The sequence below is a fragment of the Narcine bancroftii genome, chromosome 11 (assembly GCF_036971445.1).
Source record: "Narcine bancroftii isolate sNarBan1 chromosome 11, sNarBan1.hap1, whole genome shotgun sequence".
NCBI classification, from domain to species: Eukaryota; Metazoa; Chordata; class Chondrichthyes; order Torpediniformes; family Narcinidae; genus Narcine; species Narcine bancroftii.
Window position 1 is genome coordinate 32,125,458 of NC_091479.1, and position 14,166 is coordinate 32,139,623.

Consider the following 14,166-nt stretch of genomic DNA (forward strand, 5'->3'; position numbering starts at 1 on the left):
GGATTGGTACGGATTAGTCCAGATTTTGAGAAAAGATGGATGGACAGTACTTTGCAGCAACATAATGACAGACAGTACAAAAGAAGCCACAGCGAGCTTGCATGGGAGCCAGGAAGGGAAAGTAGCCACTTTATTGAAATGGAGGCAAGAGAATGGTCTCAGGAGCAAGAACCCATGTGAGAGAAATTCCGGTTCATGAGCAAGTCACTAAAACCCAATGATGCCTTCCAAAGTGCATTCCGATTTGGGAATACAAAGCATTCATCTAGACTTATTTCTCCAGTTTGGGCATTTTAGATCATTAATATTCCCCAGTATTCTTCAACATCTGATGATGAGGTGTTACATGTGTTGTTTTGAGGTGTAACAATGCAGCTCGTATTTGCACAGCAGATACAATAAGGGATCCACCCTTCTCCCTCTCCTTCATAGTGTCTATTTAAGACAAACATTTTTCTCTCAATTTGCCCATAATTTGCAAAGAAATGATGATGAGATCACGAGATGTAGCAGTAGAACTTCATTCATCTTTTGATTTGATCGTCTAAACAAGTTTTTAAAAAATTACAGAGCAGTGAGTGTCTGGGATGCATTGCTGGGGTGGAGGTGGGGGCTGGAGCAATAAGGACATTCAAAACACTCTAAGATACATGGATGGAAAAATAATAGAGGGTAATGAGTGTGAGGTAGGGAAGGGTTAGATTTGTAATGGCACTGATATACCATCGTTTACAAACAATTAAAGAATACCCTCACTCGTTTCTTCCAGAAGACAATGCAGTCGAACTTCTTTATCCAAATCAGACACAACATTGCATTCTATAACTCCCCAAACACCACCCAGCCAAACCCCTTTAACCTTCTCATTGGCTCAGTGCCACATGGTAATCCTGACCCTCTCTCTCTACTCCTCCTGCATCTGAGATCCATCACCCATATACTGATATTTATCACACCTGGACACATGGGCTAATCCTCCAGCGTGATGCTTCAATTACATTAATCAGTGGAAACTGGCACCATTCCCAAAGCAGGCATATGCATCACCGTGATAGCCCCCTCCCCCCCCCCACCTCCAGCCTCCGATCCATGCAAGGAGGCGACTGAATGGAACTGTCCCCAGTGTAACGGTCTGGAGGGTTGAAAGTTCACCCTGATCTCGTATGATACTAGAAGACAGGCGATGCAGGAGTACGACTGGTCCTTTCGCTCTGGCCCTGATGCAGAATGTGGACATTCGAAATACACTGGCTTCAACCTGTTGATGGAAACAGTGTTACCTTTTCCATTCCTGTCAATAACAAAACACTATGGATGGTGTCATAAGACCTGGAAAGAACCATTGTTAATGGGCTAAAGTGGTTTACGAACAACATCATGTCAAAGAAACACACGAGAACACTGTTGTCAATCATTTGGCACATCCACTGGAGATGATGCTGCCACATAGGAGAACATCAGAGTAATCTCATTTTCTCGAAGACAGTCAAGATAACTGACCTGTTCATGGAGCACTGTGCCTGGACTCAGATTCACAAACCACCTGGCAAGGTCAGCATACAGTCATAGACTAGCTCTACCACTAAACATCCATGATCTGCCCTAAGAGCTGTAGTTACGCAAAGGAGAACCATGGGTAAACGTTCACTCCATGTCGATGATTTGCCACCTGCTGTCAATGGTGCTTTCGATCGTCAATGAAAATGCTCAAAGAAGCTGTTGGCCTGAAATGCTTCGCCATAATTCAGGTAGTGCCTAGAGGATCAGTGAGAGTGCGGACCAATGCTGACTTGAACTGAGACCCTTGATCTGTTGTAATAGTGCCCAGACACCAAAAGATGGAATCCAATGATCCACAAAAGTCCAAGCAATTGTCTCTGCAGAGATGCCGATGATAGGAATTTCATCCTTCCACCTGGTAGTCCTGTCCTCAACTGTGAGCAGATAACTACATTGCTGAGATGCCGGAAGTGGACCTTCCAAGTCACAAGGTGCACGTGCTGGAAATAGGAATCTAAAACAACAAAATCCCCCAGCTTGAATTTCATGTGCCTGGAGACTTTAGGGCGTTGACCCAGCAAACAAGTCCTTGCCCACATTCCAACATTCTGTTTAACATGAAGCCAGGTAAGATGTTCTTTAACCAGTTTGATTGATGCTCTTCTACCAGGAAGAGATAGATTGTGAAGAGAAAATCTCCTGCCTCATAGCCGCCCACACAAACAGCCTTGTCCTTCCTGTTGGGGGAAAAAAAAAATCAGACCAACTTTTCAGCCGATTCATCCAGGGTCACATCTTGAAGATGGAGACCAGAGTTGATCTGGTTACACTGGATTAAATCGGGATCAGTGCACCGTGCATGAGCCATGGCATTGAAATTGATGTCAGTAGTTGTATGTAATGTCGCACCTGGATTGGGCACCAACCACAGCATTCGCTTTCTCTCAGATGTCATGTGTGTCCGATGAAAATTGAAGGATGAAGTGCAAGTGCCAAATCTCCCTTGGCAAGTAGAGATACAGTATGCATAGAGGCTTGTGGTCTGTACAAATGGTCAAAGGATGACCTTCCAGTAAAAAAGCTGAAATATTGGATTGGAAATTGGGATTCATGAGGGAATTACAAAGAAACATATCCAAATTGTATCTTCAACTTCAAGAGGAATCTCCAAACCCAGACTTGAATAAATCAAAAGAAAGATGGGAATTGGATTTGGGAACTGAAATTGACCCTTTTTGCTGGTCTGACATTTGTTGGGACAGTAATTAATGTTTTTGATAGATTAGTTAATTATAACTTATTCATCAATTATATTTAATGCCACAGCAATTAATTTATTCCTAATTTTTCAAATTCATGTTTTAGATCTGAATCCCATCTTAAAATTGATTGTGGGGAAATGCAAAATTGTATTCCCTTAGCAAATGTGACTTATAATATTAGAACTGGGTATGATACATGCATCAAAATATGGAATCCATATTTAGATATGGGTTTTGATATCTAATGTTTTCACTTCTCCACCCCACCACCACTTTTCTTTAATCTTAATGGTTGAACCTTATCATGTTGGTTTAATTCTATTATTTTATTAATATCCTGCCTTTCCTTTTGGGAGGGAATAGTTATCACAGTAGCTTTGCACCTAGATCTGTATTTTTTATCTTTTATACTTTTTTCTCTTCTCACTTTTATGTACAGTACAACATTTATTATTTTATTCTATTTTGATAATTGTAAGTATCATTTGGATACGATTCTATTATTATATTGAACTGTATACAAAACTATAAATATATTTTTTTTAAAACTGAAATGTTTCACTGCGAGATAGATAGCTAAGAGTTCTTGCCCAAATGTACTATATTTTTCTGAGCTGGTGACCACTTGGCTGGAACAAAAAATGCCAAAGTTTCCAATTGCCCAATTGCCCACTTGGAACACTGGTCCCACAGCACTGACTGATGCATCTGTGCTAAGAGAGCAATGCCTTGGGCATTTGATGTACAACCTTAGTGGCATTTGTAAGAACAGTGTTCACATCATGGAAAGCACACACGGCATCGTCTTTCAAAGTTAAGGTCTTTTTTAAACAGACATCAGATCCTTTGAGTCATTCAGCAAGAGGTAATAGAGATTCTGTGGCATTCACCAGGGAACAGCAATAAAAATTCCTCATACCTAAAAATCATCACAACTGGCCAACCTTAACGAAGGGAGGAAATTCTCAAAATTCACGCACTTCTCATTCATCAGGCAAAATACCATGTTGCATAACTCTACGTCCCAAAAATACAAGATCAGAAACTCCAGAAACACTTTCCTGGGATTGATCACGATGCCACATTCCTCGCCTCGGAAACAATGAGATAAGGTGGCTCTTGTGCTCCTTTTCATCCACACTTACAACCAGAATCTCCTCGATCAACATAAGCACCAAACAAACCCAAGGCCAGTGAGTTCGTGGTCCATGAACCACTGGAATGTCTGAGCTGCATTCCATAGACCGAATGGTATTCTCAGAAACTCAAACATGCCGAATGGGAGCATCACTGCTGTCTTTGTGACATCCGGAGACTCAAATGGAATCTAATAGTAAGCACGTTCTAGATCTATTTTAGCAAATGCATATTTGCCGTGGAGGTTTGCTGAGAAGTCTTGTAAATTTGGAATATTGTTTCAGTCAGGTACGGTGGAATTGTTCAGGGGACGATCATCTCTGCAAGGCCGCCAATCCCGAGTATTTTTCAGAACCATATGCAACCGTGAAGCCCAGTAGCTGTCAGATCTGTGGACTACGCCCAACTCTTGCCAATCCAATCTTGCGATTTTAAGATAATCTGAGGGTATTACGAGCCTGCGTCTCAGACCTTGCCTTTATATGGTGGCTTATTGCATGTCTGTACACCGGTATGATGGGGTCACGAGGCGAGGAAAACACTTGAGCAAGGCTTGGAAAGGGCAGGAATCAGGTTGAAGGCTTGTCAGGCAGCAGATGGCATTGGAAGGACAACAAATGCAGCTCACTTGCATTCAAGAGCTGCAGACCACACAACAACGTTTTTCCAAATACATCACGGAAAAATGTGACCAGAAATCCACTCCCAAAATGGAATTTGCCGCATTTACAACTGAAAAACCACCCAAAAAGATTGCAAGACAGAAATGAAGCACGAGTAACCTGTGGCCATGTTTGAAAAAGAAAATCATTTGTAGCTGAAAGAACACATGACATATTAGAAAGACTATGTTCCTCAGAGATTGGAGGGACCGGCACCAACCCAAAGTGACAGATAATTTTGGAGTTTTACATAGAGATGGCAAACAAATAACCTACTCCAACAATTGCCTCAAATTGTTTCCATTTTTCTCAGTTGCCTTCGATAATCTCTCTCAAATGAGAACAAGATCCCAAGACAAAAGAACAGAACCAGGCCACCAGGCCCATTGAATCTGCTCCGTAAATACACACTGAGCTACTCTACACTCCTTCCAATTTCCAGCCTTTTCCGCATATCCCTTCATGCCCTCACTAACGAGATACTTGTCTATTTCTTGTTTAAATACTCCCAGTGATCTGGCATCCACTGCTGTATGAGGCAATAAGTTCCACAGCTCCATGACACTCTGGCGAAAGAAGTTCTTCCCAATCTCTGTTTTGGATGGATAACCTCTAATTTTCTTGTCCTTGACTCACCCACCAAGGGAAACATCTTACCCGCATCCACCTTTCAATATACAAAATGTCTCCATGAGCTTTCTTCTTTAATTTCCGATACCCCAATGAATACAATCCAAGAGCTGTCAAACACTCCTCGTACATTATATTTTGTATTCTGGGAATCATCCTCGTCATTCTCCTCTGCACCCTCTCCAACAACATCACATCCTTTCTCAGATAGGGGGCCCAAAACTGCACCCAGGACTCAAAAGGAGGGCTCACCAGTGCCCCATAGAGCCTCATTAACATCTCTTTTCCCTTGTACACTATTCATCTTGAAATGAATGCCAACATAGCATTCGCTTTCTTCATTACCAATTTCACCTGCTCATTAACTTTTAGGTTTCCTTGCACAAGGACACCCAGGTCCCTTTGCACATCCAAGGTCTGAATTTTCTTCCCATCCAAATAGTATGCTTCCTGTTTATTTCCACTGCCAAAATGTACAACTGAACATTTCTCGGTGTTAATACTCATCTGCAATCATTTTGCCCAGTTTCCTAATCTGTCTATATCGTTATGCAACTTTACGGTTTTTACACTTCCTACTCTGTCCCCTATCTTGGTGACCTCCGCAAATTTGGCAACAAAATCATTTAAACCACAATCCAAATCTTTAATTTCTTTTTGCTTGGAATATATCTATCCTGCATTCTTTTTATTACTGCCACATGCCATTCCAGAATCGATCATCACTGAACCTGAACATGTTTATTGTGATAAACATCTTCTAATAAATGTTCTGGGTTTAATTTTTAAAAATGTTGTTGTGGTTCCTCTTCATCACCTCTTTGGAAGCTGAATTCACAAAATTTTCCAAATATTTTTTCAGCAATAATTCTGTGGTACAGAGGATTACTCATCTTTCCTAGAGGTTAAAAATTGCATTTTGATTTTGTTGTCTCAACTGAACATTGTACAAAGTGAAGGCTGATTAAAATGCATTCAGTAATGATGGCCTTCAAATTTTGGAAGATTGAGAGGGGATCTCATAGAGACATATAAAATTCTGGCAGGACTGGACAGAATGAATGCAGATGGGATGTTTCAAATGATGGGAAAATCCAGAACCTGGGACCATGGTTTGAGGATAATAGGCAAACCATTTAGGACCGAGATGGGGAAGAATTTCTTTACCCAGAGGGTGGTGAATCTGTAGAATTCATTGCCACAGAGGGCAGTAGAGGCAGGTTCATTAAATATATTTAAGAGGGAATTAGATATATTTCTTCAGTATAAGGGTATTAAAGGTTACGGAGAGAAGGCGGGGACGGGGTACTGAACTTTAAGATCAGCCATGATCTCGTTGAATGGCGGAGCAAGCTCGAAGGATCGAATGACCTACACCTTCTCCAATCTTCTATGTTTCTATGATAAACTGCTGTTTCTACAGGGAATTAACTCATGGAAATGTTCTAAATACATTCATTGGAGATAGACCTCTGTGAAAAGTTTACTGCCCATCGGCAACAATCCTTGAAAAGAGATGAATCATCACCCAACAGAGCAGCCCAGGAATAGGCCATTTGGTGAACAATATCTGTGGTGACCATGATGCTCATTTAAATTAATCCCATTTGTCAGCACATGGTCCATACATATCACCCATTCCTTCTTGTTCATGTGCCCAACTAAATGCCTCTTAAATCATGGCGATTTCACCACTATCCTGGCAGTGTGGGCCAGACCCCCACCGCACTGTGCAAAAACCTGCCTCGCTTCTCTCCTTTTCCCCTTCTCATGTTCAATATAGGCATCGTAGTATTTTTAGATCTCCCACGGGGGCAGGAGAAGAAGAAATCTACCTTCTCCAGGACTATAATAATTGGATAAATTTCAACCAGGCTATCACTCAGCTTCCAATGCTCCAGAGAAAACTATGCAAATCTGTCCAATCACTCCTCAGAGCCAATGCTCTATCCCAAGCAACCCCCTGATAAACTCCTTTTGTCATGCAGCAACTAGAATTGCAGAAAACACTCAAAATGTGGCCTAACCACATTTATACTTAATGCCCTGCTCAATGAAGAATACTTTCTTTAACACCCTACACTTGTGTTGCCACTTTCAAGGAGCTCGCGCTTGCACCCCAAGATCCCTCATTGCAACACTACTACAAGTCCTCTCAAAGAGCAAGACACTTGTACCGATTAAACTCCATCTGCAATTTCTCTGCCCACATTTATGTCATCTGGTTTGGAAGGGAAAATACGAGGGGAACTGGGTGAATCAACAAGAGAGAGAGAAAAATATGGGGGGGGTGTGGTCAGGTTATATGAACTTAGAAAATTCCATATTCATACCATCAATTCACAAATGCAATAAGAGATGGTTCCTCTGTATTTGACCTCACCCAGACAATGGAGGAGGCAGAAGACAAAGGTCAGAGTGGGAATGGAATGGAATTCAAAACAGCTTGTGACCATGAGCCAAGATGGCCATTGTGATCCAAGTGGAGGCGCTCAGCCAATCTGTCATTTACTCTGGATTGGGTTTCCTGCCACAGAATGCAAGGACATGGTTGGAGGAGGTGATTGTGAAACATTACCCTGCATGAGAATCCCTGGATGGTGGTAACTGATGTAGATTGCAGGAGAAAATGCCCGAGGACTGGGAGGAATTAGGAATCTGTAATTATTTGAAAGATCTTACTGTAAGATTCATCACCAGTGAGTAGAAAAGCAGCTTCACTCTATTCTCCCTCTCAGAAAGATTTAGTTAATAAACAAAACAATCAACAGACTTTGAAAATACCCACTGTAAAAGACTCAAAATTCAATTCTAGATTCACTTCTGGTGGAAGTATGAGAGCCAGTGGCTTGCTTAATCAGATTAGCCTTATTCTCAGTTTCCATTTTGACTTTCACACCATCAAATGCAAGCCTGGTTTTTGATCCCCAAGTATTTTTTATCCTTACCCACTTTGCAACCACACCTAGCTGAAATTGGAACAAAAAACAGCTAATTTTAACATGTATAAATCATATACAAAATAATTTACCCACATTTTCACATCACTGTAGCCACTGAGTGATAACTTGTGCCCATCAGGAAACTTCACCAGCCACTAAAGGGTGCTATTTACCTTGGTGTTAATGACTCTGTTCCAGTGTTACTTTCAGACATAATGACATATTCAACATATTCAATATTTCTTTTCTTACTGACCAGAACTATCAGGCATTGTGTAAAAAAGAGGAAAGCTCAAGTCAACCAGGGGATACAAACTCCTGACTGCAATGTTGCTGTGCACATTTGCTACATTATTGAAGTCTCACAGAGCTTACAACAGATATTCAAAGTCAAGCAATAACAGAAATAACAGAATATTACAGCACGGTACAAGCCCTTTGGCCCACGACGTTGTGCTGATCTAGATATTTCTAACAAAAAAAAACCCTTTAGCGGCTACTGCGGTAGATGCTACTAAATAAAGGCAAACACATACAAAGGTAGTCATCTCAAGACTGGTTTATTGCAGACATACACAGACCTTTTATTCCCTGCCTATCAATGAGAATATTAGTGAACACCTTCCGGTCCACAGGACCAGCAGGTTAAAGCTACGAGCCATTAGTGCCCCGTGCCTTTAGGCAGGGGCTTCATCTGATCCACTCACTGTACTTTGGTACCTAGCACTGTTAGCCCGCGACGTGTCAGGTAAGTCTGTGAACTGATGGTGGTATTTTGTAATATCGCGCTGTGCATCCGCTACAACCCTGTTTTTCTTTCACCCATATATGCCTGTCTAAGAGTCTCTTAAATGCTCCTTACGTGATATTGTAATGGATAAATATATTTGAAGAATTTGGTAATATTTGGGATTTTGGTAAGATTTAGAGTAGGTTACATACATTTTAAAACAGATCTTATTTGAAAGACTGAAGAAATATTGAAGATCTCTGGAGAATGTTATTCACATTCACAAGTAGGTGTTACTCAAACTGATGTCATCAAATGAATGACCATTGTTTGGAAATGGAGCTAGGATGGCTACAAGTACCTTTCTGCAGGATGCTTCCAGGAAAGTCACTTCTCGGTTTTGTTTATCTCACACTAGGTTAAGCAGAAGAAAGAACTCCTCTTGTTTGGAATAAGAGGAATGGAACTCTGTAGTAGCTTGCAGAAAGAAGTTACCATCTGGAAAACCCTAACGGGGAAAGGTTCATCAGTGAGACACTGAGGTGAATAATGGTGGTACCTCAGTTGTGGAAATCCTGGAACAACAAATCTCTCTCTAAAAACCCTACAAGAACTATCCTGAGCGGTAAACATTTACATTTACCTTTTGATCACCAAATCCTGGTGAAATTTATACACATTCCATTCTGTGCACAGCAGAATTGCCTGCATCCAGAGAACTTGGAAGAAGGAGAAGTGAGATTGAACTGTGAACGAAATAACTTTTCTTAAATTTAAACACATTACAAACATGTGCACTTAGAATTAAAAGGGGGTAAATTTGGGTTTGTTAAGTATAGAGTTAAGTTAAAGTTTTGATTCTATTTTCATGATTAAATTTGATTAAAAATAACTTCTGTTTTAAAAACCACTTGTCTTGGTGAATGTCTCTTGCTGCTGGGTTTTGGGATCCTTTGGGCTCTTAACAATATCTGCTTGGATAATGACATTGGGCCTGTTCAAAGTAGCAAATGGCTTATACCAGCAGGAGTTTCTATTTGATAAAAAAATATTTTTATAGGTGGCTGGCGTTTCCTAAAAATTAATACTTTCTCCCTCCCTAAACCACATTCAGCCCCGTGACATCTTTCTACGTTGCATTACTGGGACCACCAAGGACCTGACCCATTTCCCATCTCTCCTTGCAATGCCAATATGGCAGCTGCCATTAAGAACTGACAAATCACATTTTAATTCAGCAAGTAACATGAAGGTTATCCTGACATCCTGCTTAAAAGGAAGGGTCAACAAACCTTCCTAATTTTGTCACTTCATTTTTATTTTGATTCCCATGGGGCATTAGCAAAAACTGTCCTATCCATTGGCTCACCAAATTATGAGTAAAATCATGATCCCTGTTCCTGAAAACCATAACTTTCAATGTTACACAGATAATCAAGGAAGAATTCTGTAATAAAAGTGAATAAAACATTGAAAGAACTTCCCCCTTATCAACGCTGAGATAGTAGCCACCAGGCGACCAGGCAAGCAAAAAAGGCCAAATCACTGCAACACTTGGAGAGTCCAAGATGACACAGAGTCCTCTTTACCACTGAGAAGGAGCCTGGGCCTAGCACCATGTGTGGCCTGAGATGCGCTTGACTTCCGAGTAGCGACCAGCCAGCTGGAGAGTGATGCCACAATGCAATGACGTCACTGCTGGAAGTCAGGGGGTACATCACCAGAAGTAGGTGGGCCAGTGAGCACATGTGGGGAATTTAAACCAGTAAAGCCAGTCTTTGTTTTACACTCACCTTGTGGGGACATCTCTTTATTTGGTAGCACTGCCGCAGCGGACGCTACAAATCGATAACTTCTTACTTGCTGCAACCAAACAGGTCTGCAAGATACACCAACCGAAATAGAAAACATGACCAGAAATCCCAGAGATCATAAATTCAAAAGGATTGGTGAAATATTTACTCTGTATTAACACTAAAGTCCCTATATTTTTCAAGGCATTCGGACATAACTGAGAAACATGACATTTTAAACACATGGTACGTCAGGATCATAATGGTTGTAGCATTATTGTTCAAGTGACACAACTTTAAAAAATAACATCTAACTTTATGAAGAATGTGATGCTAAAACAGGAACAACGGATGGAATCAGACACATTCTATGAGCATTGGGAAGCAAATAAAAATGGATTGGTTTTCCATCCCTTCCTAAGTGACCCAATGACCCCGACAGGTCCTCCCCGACTTGCAACCGGAGTGGAGTTCAAAGGTCCCACAATGATCGCGTCGGGGGAGGGTGGGTCCACGATGGTCGCGTCGAGGTTTTGACCCCGTGCGAGGAGCCCTGAAGTCTTAGAGCCTATTTTTTTCAAATCAAATAATTTGACAAACGAGAACAGAGACACGGGACACGTAAAACCCAAAATGTGCGGATTGACTGAATGACTCAGGATCCATCGGCTGGGGGCAGCCATCTTAATTTCTGTGCGCATGCGCCAGTCTTCAGTTGGCGCTTGCGCACACATGCGTATCTGCAACATATGCGCGAACTCACCACGCATGCGCTAATCAGACTTACCAATCGCCTGCCTCCGCCACCTCCCGCTGCAAATATCCCCGCGGCCTCCAGCCTCGCCCTCTCGGCGATATCAGGCCTCGCACCAACGCCTCGGCTCCACCCAAACACCCCGCCGGTACCGGCCGCTCCCTGGTGGGGTCAACGGGCTGCAGGTCGCCCGTTTTCCCTGCACCGACGCCGCCGCCAACTTCTTCCCGTTGGGCCAGCGGGGACGCGACGGACCCGGAGCAGACGATGCCGCCGCCAATGTCCCGCCTCCCCACAGCACGAGCCAATCAGCTCCCGAATCCGTCTATCAATCCAACCCGATTTCAGCGTCCAATCAAATAGCGGCCTAACTGAATCAGCCCATTGGATCACGCAACTGAAGCAACCAATCAGCGAGCGAGCGAACACGCAGGCGCACCTAATCAGCATCGCAAGACAGAAGACAGGCAGTCGAAGGAGCAGGAGACCCTTCGGCCCTTCCATTACCAACTACCCCAACAACTCAATCAAATCCTTAGATTTCATCTGATCACTTTGTCCTGGCTCCAGGATTCCTCTGATCTCAAGAAATACATTGTACCCCAACTACAAGGGAGATTATTTATTCTCAATCTTTCCTTCATATATATTACCACTTCCAATTTAATGTCTGTTATTTTTTCAAAGTATCTGCATCTAAGTTAAATGCATATGATCCCTCTACGAATGTGTCCGCCAATAAACTCATCACAAGTCCATGGATCCCAATTTCAAATGAACCTTCAATAGGGTAGAGAATTCCAAGGATATTTCATTTTCATTGAAGACATTTCTTAAAGTCTAAGCAGCTGATCGGTTATTGGGAAATTGTGACACTTGGTGTTCGGCTCCTTTGCATTATCCTCTCTCGATCCCTGCTGCTGTGTCCCCTCATAATGTTGTAAGGTCATCTTCCTTTTTTCCAATGACAAAGAGATCCATTTTTAAACTTTCCTCCTATCACCGTTAAAACATCCCAGAAACAAATTTGACAATATGTGTGCACTTCTCATTCTTCATATAAGGAAACTGGACACATGACTCCCGATGTGAAATTGGAGCGTGCACGCTACTATGAAGGGTGGAAAGAAGGACACACACCCAAGAAATCAAAGCCAAAGATGCTTCATTACACTGGCAGCTCTACTTCTATTCTCTCCCTGCTGCTGTCGACAGGAGTGATGTCACATCCGCGCCGGCCTCCGATTGGTCAGTATTCCTGTCCTTGTTGATTCCTTCCGTACGGGTTGTCCCCTGGGATGAAAGTTGTTAGTCCCCGTGGACTCTGCGTGGTCACCACGTTCGTCAGCCATCTTGTGTACTGCGTATCGTCCCAGTTAGTGGGCAGCTACAGCCATATATTGTGGAAGAATATGGAGCCCATATTTACAAAGGGTGGGTGTGAATATTTCAATGAAGCTCTGACATTCCCTTTCTCCTTTAGACCTCAGTTTATGAAAATGAACATTAAAGTAATTCGTGCTCCTGTTGGGGGGTCCCTTGTCCTCATTTTACTTCTTTTTTCTTTTAGCAAAGGGATGGAGGGGGATGGGGTGGTTTATGGGGGGGATTCCTTTATTCTTTCTTTTAACTATGACACGTATTTGTGTTTAATTTGTGTTATTATTATTTGTGAAATCTTTGTGGATTTAATTTATAAATGATATTTTTTTAAATATCAGAGGTCAATCCACAGGACATAAAGTGGCCTAGAGCAACACTGGGGACACCCTCCTTCCCCACACCACCCCAAATATCATTGACAAAATCATCGAGGACCCCTTCACCCGGCCAACAGCATCATCCAGCTATTCCTGTCAGGAAAGAGATCCAGGAATTTCAGAGTCGGTACCACCAGGCCCAGGAACAGCTTCTCCCTCCGGGCAGGGGAAATGTAGAACGATTGATGAGGTGCTCATATAAATACTCCTCGACTCTGCTATTTATTCAACAATATCGAGTAATTTTTCTGGACGTGCTGCACATGTATCATTTGTCTGTTGGTGTGAGGGCTTGGTTGTGTGTTTGCATGTGTTTACCCCAAGAACACTATTTCTCAGGTCGTACTTCTGCTATCCAATGGTAATAAATTTGACCTTGTACTTTGGAGCGGGTGGAGAAGACATTTCCTGGATCGGAGAATGTATCTCATTAAGCAAAGTTGACTGTGTACGGCTTTTCTCTTCTCACCCCCCCCACCCCCACAAAATTGACTTCATTCACAAGTTATTTCCAAAGAGGAAGATCGTTGCAAGTCCTTTCTCCTCCTCCTGTTGTATCCAGATATACCCTTCAATGCACATTGCTGTATACGTCTCTGTTTACCTTCATTGCCACCACTTTGATACCGTGTGGTTACTGCCCCCCTCTGCTGTTTGAGGAGTTCCCCTTGGTCTCAGCCTCTCAGTGCCTGGTAATGGGAGGGTTATGATCCATCCCCATAGTGCCTTCGTGTTGGCTGCGACAACCCACTGTCCATCCCTCAGCATGTACTCCTGCAGCCTGGAATGTGCCAGTTGGCAGCGTTGCCACCCTGACATCTCTGCTTGCTGAAAGACCGACAGGTTTAACATACAACACGAGAGCACAGTACAAGCACTTCGGCCCTCGATGTTGTGCCGACCGATGTATTCCTACCAAAATAAAAATAACTAACCCCTTCCTCCCTCATAACCCTCCATTTTTCTTTCATCCACGTGACTCAGAGCCTCTTAAGT

The 14,166-nt window shown here is 42.5% G+C and overlaps 1 long non-coding RNA gene across 2 annotated transcripts in view; it reads right to left on the reverse strand.

The window, feature by feature from the left end:
• Positions 1-11,778, reverse strand: part of LOC138745713 (uncharacterized) — a 36,863-nt gene extending 25,085 nt beyond the window's left edge. The window contains exons 1-2 of one of the 2 annotated variants that reach the window (XR_011346437.1): positions 11,444-11,778; positions 10,657-10,742 (exon numbers count right to left, since the gene is read on the reverse strand). This is a non-coding gene — a long non-coding RNA (uncharacterized lncRNA). The remainder of the gene's footprint in view (positions 1-10,656; positions 10,743-11,443) is intronic. The other variant, XR_011346436.1, reaches the window with a different exon arrangement.
• Between the last annotated feature and the right edge of the window lie 2,388 nt (positions 11,779-14,166).